The sequence below is a fragment of the Leucoraja erinacea genome, chromosome 29 (assembly GCF_028641065.1).
Source record: "Leucoraja erinacea ecotype New England chromosome 29, Leri_hhj_1, whole genome shotgun sequence".
Classification (NCBI taxonomy): domain Eukaryota; kingdom Metazoa; phylum Chordata; class Chondrichthyes; order Rajiformes; family Rajidae; genus Leucoraja; species Leucoraja erinaceus.
This window is the reverse complement of record NC_073405.1, coordinates 17,121,580-17,149,026: the sequence shown is the minus strand read 5'-3', so window position 1 is coordinate 17,149,026 and position 27,447 is coordinate 17,121,580. Positions and strand designations below refer to the sequence as shown.

At 43.7% G+C, this 27,447-nt stretch overlaps 2 long non-coding RNA genes across 2 annotated transcripts in view; both read left to right on the top strand.

Annotated features, from left to right (window-relative positions):
- The first annotated feature begins 2,053 nt into the window (after positions 1–2,053).
- On the top strand, positions 2,054–16,224 carry LOC129711262 (uncharacterized). The gene is made up of 3 exons (XR_008725799.1): positions 2,054–2,380; positions 10,721–10,892; positions 12,911–16,224. It is a non-coding gene; the product is annotated as an uncharacterized LOC129711262 (long non-coding RNA).
- A 7,788-nt stretch (positions 16,225–24,012) lies between these two features.
- Positions 24,013–27,447, top strand: part of LOC129711261 (uncharacterized) — a 30,020-nt gene continuing 26,585 nt past the window's right edge. Inside the window, exon 1 of the long non-coding RNA XR_008725798.1 lies at positions 24,013–24,205. This is a non-coding gene — a long non-coding RNA (uncharacterized LOC129711261). The remainder of the gene's footprint in view (positions 24,206–27,447) is intronic.

The following is a 27,447-nucleotide window of genomic DNA, read 5'->3' as shown; positions in this document are numbered from 1 at the left end:
TTGAAAGTCCGCGTTTCTAGCATCAATAACATGTACTGGAAGTGACATTAGTGCCCCAGTTACATTTTGCGGTCACGTGGGTGAGGATCTAGGATCTAGTGATCTTTCGTGAAATCACCCTATAGTCTTAATATTGCGCTTAAAGTTTGGCTTGATGGCTTGTAAACAAAAAACGCCCCAAGGGTAGAAGCAAGGAACTGCAGATACTAGTTTACGGGAAAAAAAGACACAAAATACAGGAGTAACTCAGCGGGTCAGCCAGCATCGTTGAGAGAACATGAATAGGTGACAATTTGAATCGGGAACCTTCTTCAGACTTATTTGGGGTGGGGTGTTGAAGGAAACTAGAAGGTGGATAAATAAACAAGCCCCGTGGCTGGCCTGGATGTTGGGTGCCCTGGTCCACTTGTAAATGAATATGAGTCCTCCCAAGTTTCGGGATTACTTTGTGATCAGATTTGTATCTTTATTTCGCACTAAGTTATAATATGTTGAATACTTCTTGGCTAAAATAATGCGCGTAGTATTCTGATCTCGCCTGTTGGCGGGCTCGCTCCTAAGGGTGATTTCACGAAAGGTCACTGGATCATAGATCCTCACCCACGTGACCGCAAAATCCAACTGGGGTACAAACGTCACTTCCAGTACATGTTATTGATGCTGAAAACGCCAACTTTCAAACCTGTTAAAAACCGCGAAACTGTGAGACACAGCTATCTTACTTTAGAGTCCAGAAGATAAAGAAAAACTAAGGTAAAGACAAGAGAGCGCTGAAGGGAAAATAACAGCGGAAGTTGTTGGCCGTGCAGATATAAAGATAGAAAATATCGGGAATTATCGAGTTTGCTCACAGTGAGCAAACGCGATAATTCCCGATATTTTCGATCTTTATATCTGCACGGCCAACAACATCCGCTGTTATTTTCCCTTCAGCTCTCTCTTTACCTTCGTTTTTCTTTATCTTCTGGACTCTAAAGTAAGATAGCTGTGTCTCACGGTCACCCCGACTGGCACAGTTATTTACAGCTCAAAAACTAACTTTTTCCGCGGTTTTTAACGGGTTTGAAAGTTGGCGTTTTCAGCATCAATAACATGTACTGGAAGTGACGTTTGTACCCCAGTTGAATTTTGCGGCCACGTGGGTGAGGATCTATGATCCAGTGACCTTTCGTGAAATCGCCCTATACTGGAGCTTGACGTACGTTCTCCGGGCTGGGCTGGAATGGGATGGGATGCGCGGCTTGCTGCGGAGATTTCTGCGGAAAGATGTTGTTTGGAGGGAAACGCTCATCGTTTCCTCGCAGCCTCGCCAGTGTGGGAAAGGCACAATACTATGTGCCTTGTGCCCGATGTGTTACCACCTGGGACACAGTGAGTGAAAGTTTTTGCCCGTGGGCAGTGTCAGGGACCGGAGCAACTGAGAGGCTGACGTTCCCCGTGAGATCCTTATGTGCACACTTGGACTGCCACGTTCCCTGTAACACAGCAGCGCTAATACTCAAAGCTACCCGTGTGGCCTCTTGAAACTGCAAGCGAGGGTTGTGTGAAGGGAGATGTGAACCTGTTTCTGATGAGAACCGTGAGTTTCATTCGGTCTCCACCCAGAGCTCCTCCTCTGACAGAACCATCATTTACAGAACCATCTCTCCCGACGTGAAAGCGAACCGAATTGGGACTCATCATTGGAACCACGGCAGGGTTGGGGTCGGGTGCTCCTACCTCGCACGACATTCTTGCACCAAATTTCGCTAGTGGTTTCACTGAGCGGCACAAGACTTGGAGTTAAACTTGGACGCATCCGCCCTGTTCTTCAGACCTGCTATATTTTGGTTGAATTGCAGATTTTCCGCAGCTCAGATCTCAAGGAGTTAAAACTCAATCCAGTCTCTGCCTTGTTGCTGCAGAGATGACATTTATTTAATGTTTCGTAGGTATGTTTGGCACTGGCTTCGCCGTCTTTGTGAATGATTGCCTGGTCATAACCCTGTCAATCTCAGGCGTAGGCAGTTTACCTGCTGACCCAGCGTGTTAGGGTGTTCAGTGACAAGGTGCGAGGCATTTAATATCTCCTCCTTCGCTTTCCCTTTCACTGCCGCTACCTCTGCACCCTCTCATCTCTCCATTGTTGGTTTTGCTCCCCCCGCTGGGTTTTTTTTTCTTTCTCTCCCGCTTGTTCTCTCCGGCGCTCCCTCCATCTCGTTCGTCCTGCCCCATTTATTATCCCTTTCCTTTTCTCTGCAGAGATGTAATCATTCGCGAAGACACATTTTACAAAGGATGTCCGCTCTCACCGCTACTGACAATGCCGGAGGAAAACTTTGGACACGGCATGCTGGCTGGTGGAAGGTGTGAGACCACCTTGAAACGACGCGGAGACAAGGTACTGAATGGTTCAATAAATGCCAACATTGGTTGGAGCTGTCGGGGTTGGATGGACTGGGCACTGCTTCTGTTTAAAATGGGTCCTGAATGGCGTTTGCCATTTGAAGTCGGGCTTCCAAATTGGCTTGTGTAACGTGAACCGACGAACATGGTCTGGAGTAACTCAGCAGGACAGGCAGCATCTTTGGATAGAAGGAATGGGTGACGTTTCAGGTCGAGACCCTTCTTCGGACTGAGAGTCAGGGGAGAGGGAGACACAAAGATAAGGAAGGGTAAGGTGTGAAAACGAGACATCAAAAGAGGTGAAGTTGAAGGAAAACGTAGAATGGATCATTGTCAGCTAGGGGAAGGTGAATGTACTGTGTTCTGATTCTAAGTCAATCCCTGGTTTTAGCAGTGCCAAGCTAGTTGACAGTTCACTGTGAGAGTGGGTGAATGATTGGCAAGGGCAAGGAATCTTTTGTTTTGGCTGATCTCCTCAATGTGGGCAGCAGACAGGTTGCCAACCCCTGTAAGTGACTGTTCAATACAATTGCTTTCATTTTTCGGACCTGGTGTCACCCGTAATAGTTTTTCGAGAGAAACATTTGAAGTTGATTGACGGGGTCTGTTGATTGTCATTGACCCCGTGATCCTCCTTTTGATGTCTCCTGTCTTCTTTCAATATTCAAAGAGTTTGACCTTTACTAGTGGTTAAAAACCACACGGGGAAGTTAGGAAACCTACCAGAAAGAATGCAAATGCTCTTGCATTTGTATAACATACAAGATGAGGGATGTTTCTAGTCCAAGCACCAGCATGCTGGGATCTGCAGTGCCATGATGATTTGAGCACAAACACAAACCCTTAACATAGAAACATAGAAATTAGGTGCAGGAGTAGGCCATTCGGCCCTTCGAGCTTGCACCGCCATTCAATATGATCATGGCTGATCATCCAACTCAGTATCCCGTACCTGTCTTCTCTCCATACCCTCTGATCCCCTTAGCCACAAGGGCCACATCTAACTCCCTCTTAAATATAGCCAATGAACTGGCCTCGACTACCCTCTGTGGCAGAGAGTTCCAGAGATTCACCACTCTCTGTGTGAAAAAAGTTCTTCTCATCTCGGTTTTAAAGGATTTCCCCCTTATCCTTAAGCTGTGACCCCCTTGTCCTGGACTTCCCCAACATCGGGAGCAATCTTCCTGCATCTAGCCTGTCCAACCCCTTAAGAATTTTGTAAGTTTCTATAAGATCCCCTCTCAATCTCCTAAATTCTAGAGAGTATAAACCAAGTCTATCCAGTCTTTCTTCATAAGACAGTCCTGACATCCCAGGAATCAGTCTGGTGAACCTTCTCTGCACTCCCTCTATGGCAATAATGTCCTTCCTCAGATTTGGAGACCAAAACTGTACGCAATACTCCAGGTGTGGTCTCACCAAGACCCTGTACAACTGCAGTAGAACCTCCCTGCTCCTATACTCAAATCCTTTTGCTATGAAAGCTAACATACCATTCGCTTTCTTCACTGCCTGCTGTACCTGCATGCCTACTTTCAATGACTGGTGTACCATGACACCCAGGTCTCGCTGCATCTCCCCTTTTCCTAGTCGGCCACCATTTAGATAAGTCTGCTTTCCTGTTTTTGCCACCAAAATGGATAACCTCACATTTATCCACATTTTACTGCATCTGCCAAACATTTGCCCACTCACCCAGCCTATCCAAGTCACCTTGCAGTCTCCTAGCATCCTCCTCACAGCTAACACTGCCCCCCAGCTTAATGTCATCCGCAAACTTGGAGATATGGCCTTCAATTCCCTCATCCAGATCATTAATATATATTGTAAATAGCTGGGGTCCCAGCACTGATCCTTGCGGTACCCCACTAGTCACTGCCTGCCATTGTGAAAAGGACCCGTTTACTCCTACTCTTTGCTTCCTGTTTGCCAGCCAGTTCTCTATCCACATCAATACTGAACCCCCAATGCCATGTGCTTTAAGTTTGTATACTAATCTCTTATGTGGGACCTTGTCGAAAGCCTTCTGGAAGTCCAGATACACCACATCCACTGGTTCTCCCCTATCCACGCTACTAGTTACATCCTCGAAAAATTCTATAAGATTCGTCAGACATGATTTACCTTTCATAAATCCATGCTGACTTTGTCCAATGATTTCACCACTTTCCAAATGTGCTGCTATCCCATCTTTAATAACTGACTCTAGCAGTTTCCACACTACCGATGTTAGACTAACTGGTCTGTAATTCCCCATTTTATCTCTCACTCCCTTCGTAAAAAGTGGGATTAGGTTTGCTACCCGCCAATCCTCAGGAACTACTCCAGAATCTAAAGAGTTTTGAAAGATTATTACTAATGCATCCACTATTTCTGGAGCTACTTCCTTAAGTATTCTGGGATGCAGCCTATCTGGCCCTGGGGATTTATTGGCCTTTAATCCATTCAATTTACCCAACACCACTTCCCGGCTAACCTGGATTTCACTCAATTCCTCCAACTATTTTGACCCGCGGTCCCCTGCTATTTCCGGCAGATTATTTATGTCTTCCTTTGTGAAGACGGAACCAAAGTAGTTATTCAATTGGTCCGCCATATCCTTGTTCCTTTGCAAGCACCAGATTGCATAGGATGATTTGGGCATCCTATGGGGCAAGGACGGAGTCATTCGGTCACCGATCATAGGTTCAAATCTTATTTGGTCTTTCGTAGGTATGTTTCGCACTGGCTTAGTCATGCCACCAGGCATAAACTCCAGTGCTGATGAAGTGTGCAATTTTGATGCCTCTTTAAACTCGAGTGGAAATTACTGCCCTAGTAAATGAAGATCTGAGTTACACTCAGGCTCTCGCCACAGTGAATCCCAGTGGTGACTATCAATGAAAAATGGCATGGATACAGGTGCACAATCTTTTATCCGAAATTCCGGGAACAGAAAAGCTCCGAAAACCGGACATTTTTTCCAGGATGTCGTCTGCACACCAAAGCTCGTGTTTGGGCTGCGGACGTCCGGCCACGGGCGGCGCCGGTTGTAGCTCCGACCCTGGCAACTCTACCCCTGGCTGCGCGGTGCTTCAAATCCAGTGCCGCCCGCGACCGGACGCCCGCAGCCCCAGCTCCGCGATGTTGGGAGATGGCGGCCACAGCACTCCGTAGCTTACCCAGTAAGGCATTGCCTGCTCCCCGCTGGTATCCCAGCGCTGTGGCTGCCGCCGACTCCCAACATCGCGGGGCTGCGGGCGTCCGGCTGGATTTGGAGTGCCGCGCAGCCAGGGGTAGAGTTCGTCGGGGTCAGAGCTCCAACCGGCGCTGCCGGACGCCCGCAGCCCCAGCTCCGCGATGTTGGGAGTCTGCGGCCACAGCGCTCCGGAGCTTACTGCACGGCGACCCGGTAAGGCATTGCCCGCTCCCCTCCTCTCCGACCAGGTAGGGGACTAAGAATTAAAGTTTCCCCCTTCAAACCTCCCCCCACCACATAAAATCCCTCCAAACTAACTGACTAACATTTAAGCAATGATTTACAATGATTCCCCGGTCTCCGGGGAGGAGGCAGCCGCTCCAGACTTTTCAAGCCGCCCACGCTACCTACCTAATCTACGCTAAAAATCTTCCATTTCGAAATACGAAAAATTCCGAAATCCGAGAAGTGTCTGGTCCCAAGGCTTTCGGATAAAAGGTTGTGTACCTATTGCGATTATTTATTTTGAAGTAGAGAAGCAGGTGACTGCTCATGTCCCAAGAGCAATTAAAAGCAAATGGTCTATTTAACCTAGTGCAAATCATAATGTTTTTTGAAAGTCGGACTGGATTATTAAGAACTGCTTCTCCCTGCAAACGAATAACTTTATTTTCAAAGAATAATTACCAGATTTGTTGAATTCAATTTGAACTCCCACTTCTGGATTACAAGATCATTAATATAAGCATAGAGCAAAACAGCATGGAAACAGGCCCTGCAGCCCAACTCGTCCACCTGACCTAATTAAGCTGGTTGCACTAGCCTGCACATGGCCAGATCCCTCTAAACCTTTCCTAACCACATATCTGTCTAAGTATCTTTTAAATGTTGTAATTGTAGCTGCCTCTACCACTTTCTGTGTGAAAAGTTGCCCCTCAGATCCCTTAAAAAATGTTCCCTCATGTTTTAGTCTAGTTTTGAACACTCCAAGGGGGGGGGGGGGACTGTATTCACCTATCTGTGCCCCTGAACCCCTTTCACTCCAGCGACAAAAAACTTAGCCCATCCTCTCCTCTCCTCATAACTCAAAGCCTGTAGTCCAGATAACGTCATTGTGAATCTTTTTCTTGCACCCTTTCTAATTTAATGACATCCTTCCTATAGCAGGGTAACCACAGCTACCAAACATTGACCTGAGATTTTGAAAGTTAGAAAACAATTTGACAGTGAACAGAAAAAAGTATTTTCCACTAGTTTGTAATTTTAAAATAATATACATTTGTGAATGAGGAGGGCACATGAGAGAATTTTTAGAATGTGAAATGGTCTTGCCTCATTGAACTGATGAGGTGAAACTGTCGTAAATTTTTAATGAGAAAGGTAGTGAAATAGGAATTTGACCATTTTTAATTTTGTGTCTAAATCCCTTTGTATCCTGTCAAAACTTGACTCCATGATTAGTTGTCCAGCTAAAAGCTATGAATCAAAACTTTAGCAAAGTTCAGTGTCTATGTGAGCACTGTTTGAAGGAGCAGGGACGGAAGTATTTAAAAAAAAAAAAAAAAAAAAATTATTTTGGATAATTAACTTTGATCAATATATATATTTTTTAAAAGGCTGTTTCAACAAGAATAGTTACCATCCCTGTAACTCTGAACTCTAATTTACTGATTCCCTAATATTTTTCATTAAGATGCTTTTAAAAAAAAAAAGTAGATAATTCTGGGTGTGAATCACAGCACTGTTGTCATGGCAGTTTACTGCATGAACATGACTGCAGCAGGTAACAGTGTTTGATTAGCCGTCTGAAGTGGGAGGCAGTTCAAGAGCAAAGATCAATAGGGTATGCGTTCGGTTTCCTGCTGTTTGCTGCCCTTTCTAGATCCATTGGTATGGGGCAGGATTGGTTGGGGGAGGGCAACATCAATGAATACATTCAGCACACTGAGGGTCTCCAGGTGTTCATCCTCAAACAGATCACGCTTCACCTCCAGCCTGAGCTGCAGCTTTGTGTTGCCAGAGCACCTCTCACTAGAAACACATCCCAGAGCACATACAAAGAAGGCCAGTCAAGGGGATTAATGTAATGAAATGATTAGGGCTGGAGATGACTAAGTACAGTTGGAAAAATGGATTAAGGGTCATAACCGAGGTGATTGGGAAGAGCATGCAAAGGCACAGGCACATTGTAGCTGAAGAATTGGTACATGAAGGAGTAATACGATGCAACTGCTAAACCTAGGTGAATTTGGGCAAGCCTTGAGTAGTGAATTATGTCGAGAGCACATTTTGTTTCCTGGGCTGTGTAACAGAATTAGAATCCTTGTTTGTGTGTGGGTTTAGAATCTTAACTACCGTCACTGACCTGCCGGAGGGTGTAGGCAGACTACGCTTGCAATCTAGAAGGCCAAACTCCCGATGTTGTCATTCTCTGTTGCTAAGTAACAATGTCATAGTAACCCTACATTAAAGCCATCAATATGTGAAGTCGGATTTACTGCAAAGGCACTGAGATATTGTTATTAAATTAATTTACCCATCCACATACCAAATAGCAAGGTACATGCACACATGTAGACAAAAATGAGTGTACAACCTGAATTTGGTGCCTCTTCACAGACTGACAGATAATGCTGTATGAGAGCAGACTGGATATGTAATGCCCCTGTCCCACTTAGGAAACCTGAACGGAAACCTCTGGAGAATTTGCGCCCCACCCAAGGTTTCCGTGCGGTTCTCGGAGGTTTTTTGTCAGTCACCCTACCTGATTCCACTACCTGCAACCTCCGGCAACCTCCTGCAACCTCCGGGAACCGCACGGAAACCTTGGGTGGGGCGCAAAGTCTCCAGAGGTTTCCGTTCAGGTTTCCTAAGTGGGACAGGGGTATAATAGGTAGGAAGGAAATGCAGATGCTGGTTTAAACCAAAGATAGACACAAAGCTGGAGTAACTCAGCGGGTCATGCAACATCTCTGGAGAAAAGGAATAAATGAATTTTCCGGTCAAGATCCTTTCACAGACAAAGTCTAGGGAAAGGGAACCGAGAGATATAGAAGGTGAGATGTAGCGAATTAAAAAACAATGAATGAATGATATGCAAAAAAGTAACGATGATAAAGGAAACGGGCCATTGTTAGCTGTTCATTAGTTGAGAATGAGTACAGACAATGAGACTCAACAAGACGACTTTGAAGCCAGTATGACTTGGGTTGGGGAGGGATGGAGAGAGAGGGAATGCAGGGGTTACTTGAAGTTAAAGAAATCAACAATCATACCGCTGCCCAAGCAAAATATAAGATACTGTTCCTCCAATTTGCGTCTGGCCGCTCCGACAATAGAGGAGACCTAGGACAGAAATGTCAGTGTGGGAATGGGACGGGGAATGAAAGTGTTTTGCAACCGGGAGATCAGGTAGGTCCAAGCAGACTGAGCAAAGGTGTTCAGCGAAACAATCGGCCAGTCTACGTTTGGTCTTGCTGATGTATAAGAATCCAAGGGTTCAAAGGTCTGTTTATTGTCACATGTACCAATTAAGGTTAAGTGAAACTCGAATTACCAATGCTAAAAAAAAACCCAACAAGACACCCAACTACATAACTTAACATAAACATCCACTACAGTGGATTCCCCACATTTGTCACTGATGGAACACAATGTCCTATCTTCCTCCTCTTTATCCTCCCGCGGTCAGGGCAGTCGAGATATTTGCAGTCGGGGCGATCAAAGCTCCTGCGTTGGGGCGGTTGAAGCTCCTGCGGCTTGGAGCTCCCGAAGTCGGTCCCTAACAAGGTACCGCGAGGTCCACGATGTTAAAGTCCGCACGCTCTCGTGGTTGGAGCTCCAAGGTTGATCCCCGACAGGGATCGCCAACTCCACGATGATAAGTCCTGCAGGCTCCCACAGTTGCACCTCCCAATGTATCCTGATTCTCTGGTCCACTTTGTACTCTTTGTAAACAATAATTCATTTCAAGAATGCAGATTCAAATCCAGTCCTGCTCATTCATCACCACACTCACAATCTGGCAGAGAGTCTACATTGAAATTTTAACCTTCATTTCCAAGATTCCTCTCAATTTGTGTAAATTCCTTGTGCCCTAGGACTCCACTGTTTCTGAATAACTTTTCTGCATCCCATTTTTCTTTAACATCTTCACTTTTTACAGTTACATAAGCTCTTTGCTGGAACACCCCACCCAAAGTCTCTATTTCCTTACTCCTCTTCCACACCCCCACTTTACAGTATATTGTTTAGCAAACCTGGTCACATACTTTAATAGTTCTAAGACTCATCACGTTGCTTGATTAGTTGTTTGTTAAGTTTCTTGGGACATGTTTTAAAGTGCTATATTAATACAAATTGTATCAACCAACCTGTCACACAGGCCTGGAATTCTTGCTTTGAATCAATATCTGGAAAGGAGTAGAAGAACTTAGGAGAGAAGAACTTCTACCACATTGTAATGAAGGCAAAAACACAGTATTCTAATTGTTAAATTAGCTTGCAGAACAGTTTCATACAAGAGTAGTGATAAGCTCATTCCTGATGTGGTTCAGCTAACATCAAACTTATTTTGAATTGGTGAATTTGAGACATCTTAATTGAAGATACATTTATTTGTCACATTTACCAATTGGTACGGTGAAATGTGTGGTTGCCATACAGCCATGCGAATAATAAAGAGCACAGAACACGATAGTCTTTAACACAGACATCTCCACACAGCGTAATCAATGTTTCCCACTGGGAAGGCTTCAAAATTCAGTCATCCTCCTCTGTTGTTCACCCGCGGTCGGGGGGCTCCCGAACCCCTCGCAGTAGCCACTACGGGTTGCCCGATGTTCAGACCCACTCGCCGGGATGATGGAACTCTGACGTCGGAAAGGGAGAACCACCTCAACGGCTTGGAGCTTGTGAGATTTTCTTTGTGGTCCTACACTCTAGCAGGGAGCCAATTTTGGGCCAAATATGTAAATGTTACATACTGTACATACCCAATTATTATGGCACATCCCCTAAATTTATACCATACATTCTCAGCAGTTTCCTGTGCCCACTATATACACACTTCTTGCAGGTGTTTTTGAAGAGCCACCCCTCCAATGCGTAAACCTTTAAGCTGCAGATTTAACAACATATTTTCCAATTATATTTCAGATTACTATGATCCCATTGTTTAGTCTCCGGTTGCCTAGTTTCACAGCGGCAAAGAAGAGGCAAAATAAGATGCTGAAACAAATGACGTACAAGAGGTGGAAAACAAAGATCCTATAGCAGAGGTGGGAGTGTCAACGTCTGACAAAAGAAGGCCTATGCGGCCTTGGAAATGGTAAGAGATGGATTGACTGCAGGGGTGGGGCCATCTCACTTATGTATTTACAGCGGTCCTCACCAAGCATAAGCCACAAATCCTTCACTCCCTATGGTTATAACCCACCCATCCTCCATTACCACCTACAGCTAGACATTGGTAATATGTAGAAATTCACTTGTTTTCTCTATTTTGTTTTGTATCAGTAACACTAAGTAACTTAATGTGGGATGCCTTGAAACCAGCGTAGACATAAGTTTGTCAAATGTACAAAGGTCATTGTTCTTTCATAGTGCAACTTATTAGAGGATTTTTCACAGATCCAACACTGGCCCTAATCACAAATTGGTTTCCTTTATCACACTGATTTGGCTCCAGATGATACTATGATACTCTGACAAGGGGGCATATCATTATATTGGTAGATCCTGCCCATGGTCACTGTCCTTCATATTCACTGCACTATGACCCATACAGGAGTTCCTGCCCAGGGCGTTGAGGCCAATAGTAATTGCTTAAACAGTGTTTGACTCTCCAATGTGCGTCAGCGATATGATATTGCTGAGCTAAACAGCAAGGTTGTCTAGTGACTTCCTAATTTTTAAGTGCTTCAAGGTGTGATTCATTGTGAATTACAGGATTAGTGCTACAAGGCCAATTGTGAAATCTATTGATAACATTAAGATCTTCCATTTTTTTAGAGGGAGGAGGAGACTATGTAAAAAAAATATATATTGTAGCACATAACTTTTACATGCAATATAATTGGTCTTGATTGAAAAATATGATTAGTAATAGCAATGGGAACCTCTGGGTAAATTGTATTGCAGTTTACAGTGCCAATGATATATTTGTGCATGGAGGCCACAGGCATCATAAGAGATTTCATTGAGCATGTAAAGTATTATTAATGTTACTGCTGCTGGAGGTCTTCACCAAAAGTGAAGTGGGGTCTGGAATCCTCACCAGTCCGGAAAACGTAGTCACGGACACTAAATCGCATAAATCATGGGAAATGCATGGTGCCTTCTCTTGACTCCCAGTCCCAGACACCATGCAAAGTTGGCGCTTATTAACCCCACTCACTGAATTGGTAGTTCTGCTTTGCAGATGCAAGGATATGCAACGAAAGATCATCAATGCAGTAGTATTCATCGTAGATGTCAGAAAATCAATTCCCCCCCCCCCACCCACCCCACCCCACATGGTCTAAAGCAACACTGCCATATGTTCCCTCCCTTGCTGCCCTGTTTCAACAGGTTTTAAAATGCAGAATATGTACAAGCTTTGTTTCTTTTGTTCTTTGTTGTGAAACCCTAACCCAGAGTGGAAAGAACATGTGAATTTTCATTTTACAAAAAGACACTGAACCAATTTTGAATGTGACAGCTATTATTTGCCAAGTATAGGTAGTCTTGTCATTAAATTGGATCCTTTGCCGCTGTTTATTCCATGGTCCAGAGGATCTCTAATGACTGTGTGACAGCACTCCAGCAGAGCTGGCGTGACACAGATGTGTGAACATTGAAACGGTGATGTAGAGCATCAGTTCCTATTTAGCCTTTCCTCACAATCCCACCTCCAGTCATGCTGAGAAATGTGATTTCCCCTGGACACCTACTGACTTTGTAATTACCGAAACATTTTATGTTCCATAATGATCCTGATATATCTGTGTCTTCAGTCAATGCTTCTGAAAGCAGAGAAGACAGTTCAAAGCCAAAGTCCCACAATTATTCTTCAGGAAATTGCACCAGTCTAATTTTAGCGAGGATGGTAATGCAACAGTGACAGTATTTCTGGAATAATAGGCATGGTGCACTTTTCTTACTTGTTAGTATGATCATACTTATCGTTTTAGCAGAGCTACTTATGGTTGTTTCTAGGTATAAATCCTTAAATTAATCCTTGTTAATCTAATATGGTTTTTTTTAACAGAACAATGAAGCACATAAGCTCAAGATTTTATCTTGATTGTAAGTGGGTTGGTCCAAAACAAACTCAAAGTCAAAAGCTTTATTGTTTTTTTGATACAGATACACAGATGTTGGCAGTGTTTCTCCACCTGGAGCCTTATACATTGTCACACTATCAAGCTTTGGAAGCATCACACCAAGCTTGGTCCTGTTTATGAACACAGATGTATGAAAACATCAGTGTATATGCATGTTTAATCAGTAATGTATGTATCCAACATATCTGCTCTCAGTTAAATGTATATGATTTTTTTTTTTTGCAGGAGCAAGCTAAATTGATTTTTAAGATGTGTTTGCACATTATAAAATGCAATTAAAATTTGCATTGTTATTTGGTGAAAAGGCGGCACTGTGCTGTAGCGGAAGGGTAGAGCCACTGCCTTACAATGCCAGAGACCCGGGTTAGATCCTGACTACTGGTGCTTGTCTGTACGGAGTTTGTACTTTATCCCCGTGACCTGCGTGGGTTTTCTTCGAGGTCTTTGGTTTCCTTCCACACTCCAAAGATGTACAGGTTTGTAGGTTAATTGGCTTGTTATGGATGTAAAATAACTTGTGTCTAGTGTGTGTAGGATAGTGTTAGTGTACGGGGATGGCTGGTCGGTGCGGACTCGGTGGGCCGAAGGGCATGTTTCCGCGCTGTATCTCTAAACTAAACTAAAAAAGACGACATTTTAATTCTTGACATGACTGACAAAAATATCCTATATTACAGTTTTTTTGATTTTCAACAACATAATTTGCACATGTCAATAATTCTATGTTGATATTTGATCCTGGTCATTAGCTAGTATCAGTTTTTTTTTTTTGCATTTTCATAAGCACAGCTTCACTTCAGTCGAGTGATATTGCTTCTTTCTATAAAAAGGATAAATGACTAAAGATTTGTCATTTACTTCACAGATCTGATAAAATCACAAACCTTTCCATAATATTTTAATGAAAAATGAATGTTATTTGCCCCCATTCACTGCAGGGAAAAGCATACTTGCCCTAATGGCTAAATTTAACTACAACCTTCCTCATTAATGTTCTGACCACTCTGGACTTTGGTCACTTTCTATGTATTCCATAGCATACATTGTTAGAATCTATATTTTTTTACTGCTCTGCAATCTAATTTCATTCCATGGTTCAACTTAAACACGTGGGGAGCAGGGATCAAACTGTGTATTGCAAATTAAAATAGTGAATAGTAAAAGTGTGTTAACATGAATGTACCTCTGCATGAGTGATCCACTCACAGAAATAACATTAGTGAACATGGGGGCACACAGATTGAGAAATGTGTACGTGTACACAAACAAGCACACTTGCACAATCATTGTGCAAGAATGAGATAATATAGGCACTGTACACACAGTTATGTACTTTAGCACCTACTTTAGGGTAAATATAGGATCGATCTAGGTGGCTGTTTGTAACATGTAAATTACAAATAACTGCAAATTGTAAAAGGGACTGGAGGCACAAAATCACTTTCACATAGTACATGCAAGCACATAGACACAACTCTGCAGCATGCATGTAGACATAATGCGATGGGCACAAGGCGGGCTCCTATCTAGTTATTTGGCACAAGAAGAAATGGTCAATAGAGAAAGTAACACTGATCTTTTGAAAACTTTTCTATTGCAACCAGGTTTGCATCAAAGGGCACATTTTCTCTTTATTTGCTCCATGGTTTTCTCCCTCTCTGCTCGGTGATCACTCTCAACCAGTAACGTGATTACAACCACAACCAAGATATTATAATCAAACAAACCACTGGCTTGTAGTCAGTGACTTGGTACTGGGCCCACTTCCAGTTGCTTTATCCGGAGAAAAGAATAAAAAGATAAATCTAAGCAGAAGAGACATTTCATAATAACTTTGCCTCAACAAAATTGGATGGCAGCTGTTTTGAGAGGTCTGATGTATTAATCAATGTAATAGAAAAAATGCTATTGATACTGCAGAAGGAGCAGCAGATAAATCACAACGCTATCATATTGTGAGTGCTCACTTTCCTTACTACTTTTATTTCTATCTTTTTTAAAGCTCAAAAATGAAGTGGTACAACAAATGTAATAAGATATATCTGATGTATATTATTGTAATTTACTGTACTTCTAATAAAAATAAAATTTAAAAAATAAATAAATAAAAAATATTGTGAGTGCAGGGACAAGGCTGAGCTGCAAGAACAAAAACACTTGCATTGTATCTCCAATACAGAGGAGGTGACACGATCGGGCTCCATCCCAGTCAAACAACACATCTCATCATCATCATCTTTCAAATCCAGAATGGGATAACAAGGTGTAGCCTTGAAAGGAGTATTTTAATCAGATGATATTGTGCTGTAATAATGATGAGCGACTGAGCTCTTTGTCTGGTGACCCTCTGTGTTTTGTACGTGACTTCTCTGCAGCAAGGGATTTTTCTTACTATGTCCCGTTGGATCGAGATCTATGGCTCACTTCTGTTTGGAAGACTAGTGATTTTGTTGTTTCTTATCTATTGGTTTAACAACAAGTCATAGTCTGCCATACAGCACAGGGCAGATCATCACCTGAGCAACCTGAACTGTGAACAATAGATTAGTTCTTACACTCACATGATTAAATCTTGCGTTGTGGAATTAACTGTGCAATGTACGTTGAAGTACATTTGTTATATCACAATTAAAGATTCATGACTTGTCAATAGTAACTGGGCTGCCTTATGTACTCATACTCATACTCACTCATACTCACTTTATTAGCCAAGTATGTTTTGTACCATACGAGGAATTTGATTTGCCATACAGTCATACTAATATAAAGCAACAAGATACACAAAATACATTTTAACATAAACATCCACCACAGTGACTCTTCCACATTCCTCACTGTGATGGAAGGTGAAAAAAAGTTCAATCTCTTCCCTTCTTTGTTCTCCCGCGGTCGGGGGCCTCTAGCCCTCCGTTGACGGGATGATCTTGACTCCTGTAGCCGGCGGCGGGCCCTCCATGTCTGGGCGATCAAGCTCCTGCATCGGGGGCATCTCAGCTCCCCTGCGCCGGGCTATCGGACCCCAGGTCGGGGCTCGTCGAACGTCGTGTGGTTTTGAAGCTCCCGACTCTGCCTCTCCCGAGGCTGCGAGCCCTTGATGTTAAAGTCCCCGGTAAGTTTTGAGGGTCGATCCCAGGCAAGGAATCGACTCCGATGGTAAGTCCACACCCCAGAAATTACTCATTCACTGCCTTGTAACTTCTCATGTGGTTAATCAAGTTGACTTTTAAAAATGCCAATCTCTCCATAAATTGTTTAAAAAAAAGTGCAAATTGTGAGGATATTTTAAATAAAGGAGAGAAAGTACGGAGATATTCAATTATCTCAGTAATATCTGTAAGGAATAAAAATAGCATAAATAGTCTGTGGTCTGTGCCCTTTCATCACGTGGGGGGGGGGGGGGGGGGGGGGGGGGGGGGGGGGGGGGGGGGGGCGGCAGTGGGGTTTGAGTGTCTGGAGCCGAGAGCCTCGAACCTCCAATTTGCTCCTCCCCGTGGAAAGGTCAGGAATTCATGACCAACTCGTGCAGTTGAGCATCAAATTTAGGTTGATGCTTCAGTGCAGTACAATGGGGACACTAGGTACAGTCTTTAAGATGAGAACTAAACAACCCCCTCAATTTTCTCAGGTAGACATGTAATCTAAATTCAATTAATTGGATTAAAACCAGGGAGGGATATTCTCCAAAATTCAGAACAATATTTATACTTGATCAACATTACAAAAGCAGATAATCTGGTCATTATGAGAGTGCCATTGTGGGAAGATGTCACACATTTACTCCTGCATTTCCTCTTAAACAACATGGATTAGATGTTATAAATACTTAATTCTAAAGATCTTCGAGATTTCAGGGGCCATCAAATACACCAAGACTATTATTCTTTCACCCTTATCATTCTCCTGGACACAATCCACAATTTGTTGTGTAAGCTATGAGGTTGAGCTGCTTACTGCCAGAGCTGGACAGGCCACATAGAACACAATAGGTCCAACTCTCCCTTCCAACTGTTGTTTCATGCTCATTTCGGAATGTGATGGTAAACCTGTTTTTTAAATTATTTATTCTGCATAGTTTCTGCTTAAATCTCTCTTCACAAAATCTTGTACCTGCACCTCCACCATAAAAGCAAGTAGATTGTGACCATACATTTTCATTCTAATTGAGATGAAACGGTTTCTGATATGACCTCTTCTTCCTAACCCATTGTATTGGACTTTACCTGTCCCAGCCCTGAACATGCATCTTTCTCCAGTCTCACTCCTGTCTTCCCTCATTCTTCCTCAAATGTGTTTCTACAAAACCTCTGACACCCAACTTCTCTGCTCAGTTTCCACGTTAGCTGATATTATTGGTGGATCCTTTTCAATGTCCTCTTCAATCCAGCTGTCATCACCCTTTCCATCAATGCAAACAACTCTTGATCCCATCGGTTCTATCCCTCTCCCAAATTCCTTAATGTTCTCACTTCCAACGCTGGAGTCAACTTCCTCTATCTCCAAGTTTGAATTATCTCATGCAGCTAAAGAAAATAGAACAATATCCAAAATGTTAAAAGAATGAATTGGAATGTACAAGATCCTCACAGGCAAAGTATATGCCAAGATGTTTCCACTACTGGGGAAATCTTGAATGAGTAGACATGATTACAAGGTTAGGGGTAGTCATTTCAAACTGAGGAGCATAGGAACTTCTTGCAGAGGGTTGTTTTTGGAATAAACCATGGTGCTTATTTAAAAATAAAAATGATACATTTTAGAAAGATCAGGGAATGGAGGGCTACAGTTACTAGTACAGAAGAGGAGTTGAGGCCTGCAGCAGATCAGCCATGATGATATTGAATGACAGGGCAGGCTTGAAAAGCATTTTTTTATGTTTGAATGCCTCTCCATAGTCTAATTCCTCCCTGTATTTGTAACTACAATCAGCTTCCCAGTCCACAGTATCAGTTATTATTTAATTCAAGTATGTGTAGGCACCACTGCTTAAACACCCTTTAGAATCTACTTCTATGACAGTTTTTTTTTGTGCGCATTCAACATTTCTTATGTGGCTCAATGTACAGTGATGGACCTTAATATGTTTTCCTACGTTAAAGATCCATATAAATGTTTCTGACCACAGAAGCTGCTGGACAAATGTTTAGTCATCCATAGCCTCTCCCCAGTTTCCAAAATCATTATTGTTTTAAGCGCACTCTATTGGGGTTCCATACAGTTAAGATTGGTGGGGAAATTTCATCTTTCTGTGAAAACAAAATGCAAAAAGTTCAGACACAAGGGAATTCACCTGCTGTAATTATTCCAATCAGAGCAGAAAGTCAACAACGCCTGTAATTATTTTTGTGGGATAGTAATGATTGATCTTAAGGTCCAAAGACTTGGGTGGGGAGTTTATTTTAACTCCTCAATTTTTGCCTAGTTGTAATGAACTTTGCCTTCAACTAATTTTAGTTACAGTGTCAGAATCCAACTACAAAGTGCTCATAGGCATAGCCAACACTTCACGCTGTGTGTAATCCAAGTGGTTTCTCAAGCCTACCCGAAGACTGAATAATATCATATCTAGCTCTACTCTGCTCATCCTGATTCCCACATCCCTTTTTAAAATCTATCACTCTCAAGCCTTGAACAGGGATCAATTGAACACTCACAGCCTCTTGAGGTTGGAAATTATAAATATTCTCAATTCATCCCAATGAAGAATTATACTTAATCTCAGTCCTAAATGGCCGACCCCTTGAAATAAGTACTCATTAGTTTTAGTCACTCCAGCCAGAGGGAAATGTCTCTCTGCTTCAATTTACACTGCTGCACTTGATTCACAGAAAATGGGCGTTTTTTTTCTAGTGTGCTAGAACCAATTTGCTAATAAGCTTTTAAGTGTTCCCTGAGTTCTAAGCGTGGCTATTAAACTTAATGATGGTGTTGACCTCCTCTTTGATAAGGTTGAGAGCCTGTCCAGCTGTAATTACCATACGAAGCAAGTCACTCAATTTAATCCCATTTACACTAATTAAAGGTCTCGACCCGAAACGCTGCCCAGAGAGTCTGAAGAAAGGTCTCGACCCGAAACGTTACTCATTCTTTCTCCCCAGAGATGCTGAGTTACTCCAGCATTTTGTGTCCATCTTCTGTTTAAACCAGCATCTGCAGTTCCTTCATACACGCTTAATTTAGTAACTCTACACATGATCAATTTGAGTAGCATTCCGATCACATAAATTCCTATATAGTTTTACTAGATGGGAATTTCGACCCGAAACGTTGCCTATTTCCTTCGCTCCATAGATGCTCCCTCACCCGCTGAGTTTCTCCAGCATTTTTGTCTACCTTCGCTTTACTCGTAGCCTGGTCCTTTGCTTTAAACACCTTCTTATGCGCTAGGAATTTCCCACCATTCCATGACTGAAAGTCAGAGGGAAACCTTATTAATTTATGGGAAGAACCTGCAGGTGCTGGTTTAAACCGAAGATAGACACGAAAAGCTGGAGCAACGTAGTCGGTGGGTGGAGACAAGGAAATGGAGTCTGACTTCAGTCTGGAGAAGGGTCTCGACCCGAAACGTCGCCTATTCCTTTTCCCCTGAGATGCTATGTATGCCGTCTGATCCGCTTAGTTACTCCACCTTTGATGTCCGCGCACATCTGCGATCCCGTACACTAAAACTGTCCTACACTCTCGGGACAAATTATAACTACAAACTAGCACGTCTTTGGCATGTGAGGAAGGAAACCGGAGCACACATGCGTTCACGGAGATATCGTATAAACTCCGCACAGACAGCACCCGTAGTCAGGATCGACCCTACTGCGTCTATGTTGCACCAATGCCATTGCCGTAAATTAAGGAATACAATTAGGAAATATTTTCTCCGTCCAAAAAAATTGTGATTATCTTTCAGAAGCTGCGGATTTGTGAACAGGATTATTCAGGTATAGTATTTTGTTAGGTTGAGGTAACAAGGGCGATACAGGTCAAAGCCACAGTGGCGCAGCTGGTTAAGCTGCTGCTTCACTGCTCCAGCAAGCTAGGTTCAATCCCAACAGAGGGTGGTGTTGGTTACACAAAAAAGCTGGAGAAACTCAGCGGGTGCAGCAGCATCTATGGAGCGAAGGAAATAGGCAACGTTTCGGGCCGAAACCCTTCTTCAGACTGGACTGTATCGCCCAGTCTGAAGAAGGGTTTCGGCCCGAAACGTTGCCTATTTCCTTCGCTCCATAGATGCTGCTGCGCCCGCTGAGTTTCTCCAGCTTTTTTGTGTAACCTTCGATTCTCCAGCATCTGCAGTTCCCTCTTAAACAAGAGGGTGGTGTTGGGTCAGTTTAGTTTAGACATCAAGCGTGGGAACAACCCCTTCGGCCCACCGGGTCCACGGAACCACCCATACACTAGTTCTATGTAATCCCACTTTCGCATTGTACACACTTGGGGCAATTTACAGAAGCCAATATATCTCCAAACCTGCACGTATGTCAAATGTGGGGGGGGAACCGGAGTACCCGGAGAAAACCTACTCTGCACAGTCAAGATCAAAGATCCTATAGCGGAGCTCTGCTATAGGATCTTTGGTCAGGATTGAAACCGAGTCTTTGGCGCTGTGAGGCAGCAGCTCTACCGCTGCACCAGTGTGCCGTTGTCTGTGGGGAGATAGCATGGATTCCCTGTGATTGCATGGATTTCCCCCACATCCCAAAGACACAGTTGGTAGGTTAATTGCCCACAGGAAATTGTCCCTAATGTGCAGATGAGTGATCGAATCTGTGCGAAGGGGGATGAAGTTGATGGGAACCTTGCAACAAAACAATGGGATTAGTGTAACCGGGTTCGATCCCGACTGTGTAAGGATTGGTGTACAGACGTGCTTGATGGTTGGATTTGGGGGGCAAAGGGTGCATTTATGTGCTGTGTGAATTTATGTGGGAAAGAGGCAGATGACGGTGGCACGGCGTTAGAGTTGCTGCTTTACAGCGAATGCAGCGCCGGAGAACCGGGTTCGATCCCGACTACTAGTGCTGCCTGTCTGTACGGAGTTTGTACGTTATCCCCGGGACCTGCGTGGGTTTTCTCCGAGGTCTTCGGTTTCCTCCCACACTCCAAAGACGTACAGGTTTATAGGTTAATTGGCTTGGTAAATGTAAAAAACAAATGTCCCAAGTGGCTGTAGGTGGGCCGAAGGGCCTGTTTCCGCGCTGTATCTCGAAACTAAACCAAACTAAATGGAGACGAATCACCGATCAGCCATGAACTAACAAAAGCGAACGACTTTCCAGTCTGAAGAAGGGTATCGGCCGAAACGTTGCCTATTTCCTTCGCTCCATAGATGCTGCTGCACCCGCTGAGTTTCTCCAGCATTTTTGTGTACCTTCCCCTAATACAATGTTGCTTTTATGTTTGTGCATGATTCAAAACCTTTTACTTTTATAACCATTTAACAACAATTACAGCACGGAAACAGGCCATCTCGGCCTTACAAGTCCGTGCCGAACAACTTTATCTTGACACCCTGCTTGCACCTTGCCCTGACACTTTGATGCAGTCCATCGGTTCACCTTGGTCGCACCACTCCATATGTTTCAGAGCCGCTGTCCATTGACTGTCTCGTCGGGGCTTGTTATTATTCCCTTGCTGCCCTGTGAGAGGGTTAAAAGGAATAGTGAACGACAACATTTGGAGCGGCTTCTATTAGATTGAAACCGTAATGTCGCTGGCGGTTTTACTAAATCTTGCTTTACTAAATTTTACAATGCAGGATGAAGTGAATCCCATGATGTCAACTGCATTTCTGTCCACACTCTCTCTGAGTTCTTGAACCCCATAAGATGCAGGCACTGTTTCACAGAATATTCACACAACATTGTGTAGGAAGGAAATGCCGATGCTGGTTTACACTGAAAACAGACACACAATGCTGGAGCAACTTAGGGGTCAAGCAGCATCTCTGGAGAAAGGGTATAGGTGACGTTTCATTTGGAAAGTGGTGAAATCATTGGCCAAAGTCAGCATGGATTTACGAAAGGTAAATCATGTCTGACGAATCTTATAGAATTTTTCGAGGATGTAACTAGTAGCGTGGATAGGGGAGAACCAGTGGATGTGGTGTATCTGGACTTCCAGAAGGCTTTCGACAAGGTCCCACATAAGAGATTAGTATACAAACTTAAAGCACAAGGCATTGGGGGTTCAGTATTGATGTGGATAGAGAACTGGCTGGCAAACAGGAAGCAAAGAGTAGGAGTAAACGGGTCCTTTTCACAATGGCAGGCAGTGACTAGTGGGGTACCCCAAGGCTCAGTACTGGGACCCCAGCTATTTACAATATATATTAATGATCTGGATGAGGGAATTGAAGGCAATATCTCCAAGTTTGCGGATGACACTAAGCTGGGGGGCAGTGTTAGCTGTGAGGAGGATGCTAGGAGACTGCAGGGTGACTTGGATAGGCTGGGTGAGTGGGCAAATGTTTGGCAGATGCAGTATAATGTGGATAAATGTGAGGTTATCCATTTTGGTGGCAAAAACAGGAAAGCAGACTATTATCTAAATGGTGGCCGATTGGGAAAGGGGGAGATGCAGCGAGACCTGGGTGTCATGGTACACCAGTCATTGAAGGTAGGCATGCAGGTGCAGCAGGCAGTAAAGAAAGCGAATGGTATGTTAGCCTTCATTGCAAAAGGATTTGAGTATAGGAGCAGAGAGGTTCTACTGCAGTTGTACAGGGTCTTGGTGAGACCACACCTGGAGTATTGCGTACAGTTTTGGTCTCCAAATCTGAGGAAGGACATTATTGCCATAGAGGGAGTGCAGAGACGGTTCACGAGACTGATTCCTGGGATGTCAGGACTGTCTTATGAAGAAAGACTGGATAGACTTGGTTTATACTCTCTAGAATTTAGAAGATTGAGAGGGGATCTTACAGAAACTTACAAAATTCTTAAGGGGTTGGACAGGCTAGATGCTGGAAGATTGTTCCCGATGTTAGGGAAGTCCAGGACAAGGGGTCACAGCTTAAGGATAAAGGGGAAATCCTTTAAAACCGAGATGAGAAGAACTTTTTTCACGCAGAGAGTGGTGAATCTCTGGAACTCTCTGCCACAGAGGGTAGTTGAGGCCAGTTCATTGGCTATATTTAAGAGGGAGTTAGATGTGGCCCTTGTGGCTAAGGGGGTCAGGGGGTATGGAGAGAAGGCAGGTACGGGATACTGAGTTGGATGATCAGCCATGATCATATTGAATGGCGGTGCAGGCTCGAAGGGCCGAATGGCCTACTCCTGCACCTAATTTCTATGTTTCTATGTTTCTATGTTTCGGGTTGGGACCCTTCTTCAAACCGAGAGTCAGTGGCGAAGAAAACTAGAGGTATGAAAAGGTACAGAACAAATCAGATCTGGCAACAATGGCAACCAGGAGATCATGTAGGCCAAATCGTACTGAGCGTAGGTGTTCAGCGAAACGATCACACTAAACTGATAACCAATCAACTCCTATGATGTGCCAGAAAAGATTGGAACTGTTCTCTTTGTTTGTTCGGACAGTGCCCTACCATTCAACAGATGGGTGTTGCACCTCAGGCCGTTGCAAAGGAACGTGTACTCAGTGTCATAAGGTGGTTGGTGGGAATTGAAGAACAGACCAGCGAGGCAGCAGCAAAGGTAATGTGGACATAAGGAACAATTGAAGTTTGTGATTTTTCATGTCAGAAGGAAGGGAAAAGTCACCGATAACAGCACTAAATGTGGCGAAGAAATAATAGGAAATATTCTTCTGAGTAAATATAAATAGAACTGCGGAACATGGCAATTTTGAGATCAAGTGAGTCTGTGTTATTGTAAAGAGAGCATATATATGCCTTAACTTAATGATTAAGGTCGTCTCAGGATGAGACGAGGCTCTACCTTGACAAATGCTAGATAATTTCAGCATATATGTGATCTGGTGGGCCCGAATTGTGCAGATGAAATTCTAAATTGAAATCCACGTGGGGTGAGTTGTGAATGCTGTCTGACCTGTTGAGTGTTTTTTACATTTTCATTTCAGATTTCTAGCATCTGCTTTTATTTTACTTTCACCATCAAGCCGCCGAGGGCGCTGCAGGCGACTCCGAACCGCTGAAGGCGCTTCAGGCGACTCCGAGCCACTGAGGGCGCTGCAGGAAGGCGTCGCCTATCTGCGGGTTAAGGATGAACCTGCGGCCGCGGCTGCCTTGTCGCGGGATGAAAGGCCGAGGTTGCGGCAGTGCGGGTTCCCGGCATCGTGTCCCGCAGTGAGTTTGAATGAAGTTGGGGAAAGGAGCCGGCTTTATTATAGGGCCCTGTAGAAGGTGAGTGGGCGGCGGTAAACTCTTCACCCCGGTGCTGCTGAGGCACGACGTCGGGCCGAGCCTGTGGGCCGCAGGCGCGCAGACCCCGGGGCCGGAACCTGCGCATCATAATTGTCCTGCGGCTCCGGGACCCCGGCGGCTGAAGCGACCGCGCTGGGCCCGACACGGGCAGTGGAAGGTGTTCTGTGGCGATGGAAACCTGACCCCAGTAACTGGTCAATGACCGGGACCCGACCGGGCCGTTCCGCTGTCTTCCCCTCTCATCACCGGTACCCTATGTGAAGTAGGAGGAGGGTTCGGGGGCACTTCTCTCAGAACAGCCCGAGGGAGCCAGCTGTCCGCACCGAGTGTTCGCCCATACCATTGTCTGGTGGGTTTTGAAGGAACTCTCGGGTCCAGGCGATATCATACATCTTTAATAAATTATCAGCATCGACAGTTTCACCCTTTTTTAAACTGAAAGATCGATGGAGGGAAAGGCCTCGCCTCCAGATAATTTGGCTGCATCTCAAACCTATGAGCAGTTGACGGGAGTTTTCATTCCACAATTGTCCTTAAACTGGGATTTGCTAATCTACTAATCTTGTACTATACCGTTAGCCGTAAAGCAGATTTACCTGCACGTGTTCTTATGTGCTTTAAGTATATAATGTGTAAATTGTGTAGCATTGTGCAACGCAGAAAACAGGTCTGAAGAGTGATTTTTGAATTGGATTTATGTGCCCACGTGAACGTGATATTTTATAACACCGACGACCGTAAACTGGCTTTTGTAAGAGCTACTTAGCTGCACCCATTCCATATCTTTCCCTGAAACCCTGTGATGCTTTTACCTTCAACTACATGTCTGGTCAAAACTGAATCTGCTTGTCTATATCTAAGTTGCCCTTCATAACTGTTCTTGGCATGGAACGGGTTTGGGATGGCACAGTGGCAAGTTGAGCTGCTGTCTCATCACACTGACAACCACAATTCAATGCTGATCTCTATATTTTTCCCTGTGTAGAATTTAATGTTCTCCCTGTGACTGCATGTGTTTTCCTTGGGTGTTGTGGTTTCATCTCATGTCCCTCATGGTGGGGAGATTAATAGGCTACTGTAAATTGCCCCTATTGTCCAGGTGAGTGGTAGAATTGGGGGGGAAATGTGGAACGTGGAGAGAAGATGGTTAGGGATGAAATTAATAATGTGCATTGTGTAAATAGGTGCTTGATGGATAATGCAGATGGTGTCTGGAGCCTGTTTCTATGCTGCATCACTGACTCCATTTTCTTTGTCATCACTGGATCCCTGTAATCAATCTATACACCTGTACGTTCTGTTCCTTGACCCTTTTGCCATTAGAAATGGCTTATTTGTATTTACATTATTAAGATCCTTTGTGATTTTGAGATCTTTCACTGCTTGGCTTCCTCTTCTGCAAAAAACAATCTTTGTTTCTTCAGTCACTTATACTAGGGATGATTCTGGTAACATTTTGGGAACTCTTTCCCAGGCATTTGCACTGTTATTTGCTATGTCTGAAATTAATCCTCCACTTATTCAACATATGTGCTTTCTTGACCTGCCCTGCCACATTAAAAGATTTCTGTACACAGATTTAGCAGCCACTCTGTTCTCGTATCAGTTTATAGCCTTTTTTTTTCTTTTAAGGACTTTGCTCCTCCATAGTAAACACTCTACTTTCATGAGCGTTGTCAGCAAGAGTGTCATTTATTATCCCCTACATGCTCTTAAGAAAATGGGGAGGAGCTGTTTTTTTTAACCATCGCAATCCCATCTATAATATGCAGTTTCACTGAATGAATGGCAGTTTACTTCAGGTAGTGTGCACCTTGGTGAGGAATCTGTTGGAAGCGTTCTCAACCTGCCCTTGTCCCTTGTGTTGGGGTTGTGTTTATGAAAATTCAAGAACAGTACAGCACGGAACAGGCCCTTCAGCCCACAATGTCTGTGCCGAACATGATGCAAAGTTAAACAAATTTCCTCTGCCTACACGTGCTCTCTATCCCTCCATTCCCTGTCTATCCATGTGCCCATCTACAATCCTCTTAAATGCTTGTATTGTATCTGCTTCAACCAAACCTGACATTACATTCCAGGTATCCACCACTATTTTAACAAACATGCCTTGCATGTAAACTTCTCCTATCTGACCTTGGAGCCTCTAACTTTGACAATTCCACCCTGGGAAAAAGATTCTGTCTACCCCATCTATGATGCTCATGCTGTAATACACTTTTAACAATTCTCCCTCGCCCTCTGATGCTCCAGAGAAAAAAATGCAAGTTCCCTCTCCGATCTCTCCTTATAGCTAATGCCCTCGAATCCAGGCAGCATCCTGCAAAACTGCTCCATACCCTCTCCAAAGCCTCTACATCCTTAGGGTGACCAGGACTGCAATTGCATAATACTGCAAATGCAGCCTAACCATAGTTCTATAAAACTGCAATGTGACTTTCTGATTCTTGTGTTCAATGTCCTGATCGATGAAGGTAAGCATACCATAAGCCGCCTTGACTACGTTATCTATTTGTTGCCATTTTCAGGAAGCTATTGACGTAGACCCCAGGATCCCTCTGTACATTGATACTGTCAAGGGTCTTACAATTAATTATATACTATCCCCTTGTATTTGACCACCTAAAGTGCAAACACCTCATATTTGTTCTGATTAAATTTAATTTTTACATCTGTAATTGATCTATATCCTGCTCTATTATTTGACAGCCTTTATCACTATTTCTAACTCCACCATTTTGGTATTGTCTGCAAACTTAGTAACCAACCTATCTATATTAACGTCCAAGTCATTTATATCTCACAATCAGAGGCCCTAACAAAGAACCCTGCAGAGCACTACTGGTCAAAGACCTCCAGCTAGAATAACCCACTGCCCTCGGCCTTCTATTGGCAATATATCGATCCCATGCATCTTAATCTTCTGGATCAGCCTACCATGGGGGACTTTATCAAATCCTTACTAAAATACATGTGGACAACATTCACTGCTCTACCTTCCACAATCACCTCAAAAAAAGACCCAATCAATAGTGAGCCTTGATCTGCTGCAGAAAAAGGCTCCAAGCTAACTGTCCCTAATTATGAAATTTTCTTCCAAAAGAGAGTAAATCCTATCTGAAGAATTATCTCCAATAACGTCCCTACCTTGGACATGAAGCTCACTGAACTATAATTTCTTGGATTAGCTCAATTTCCCTTCTTAAACAAAGGAACAATAT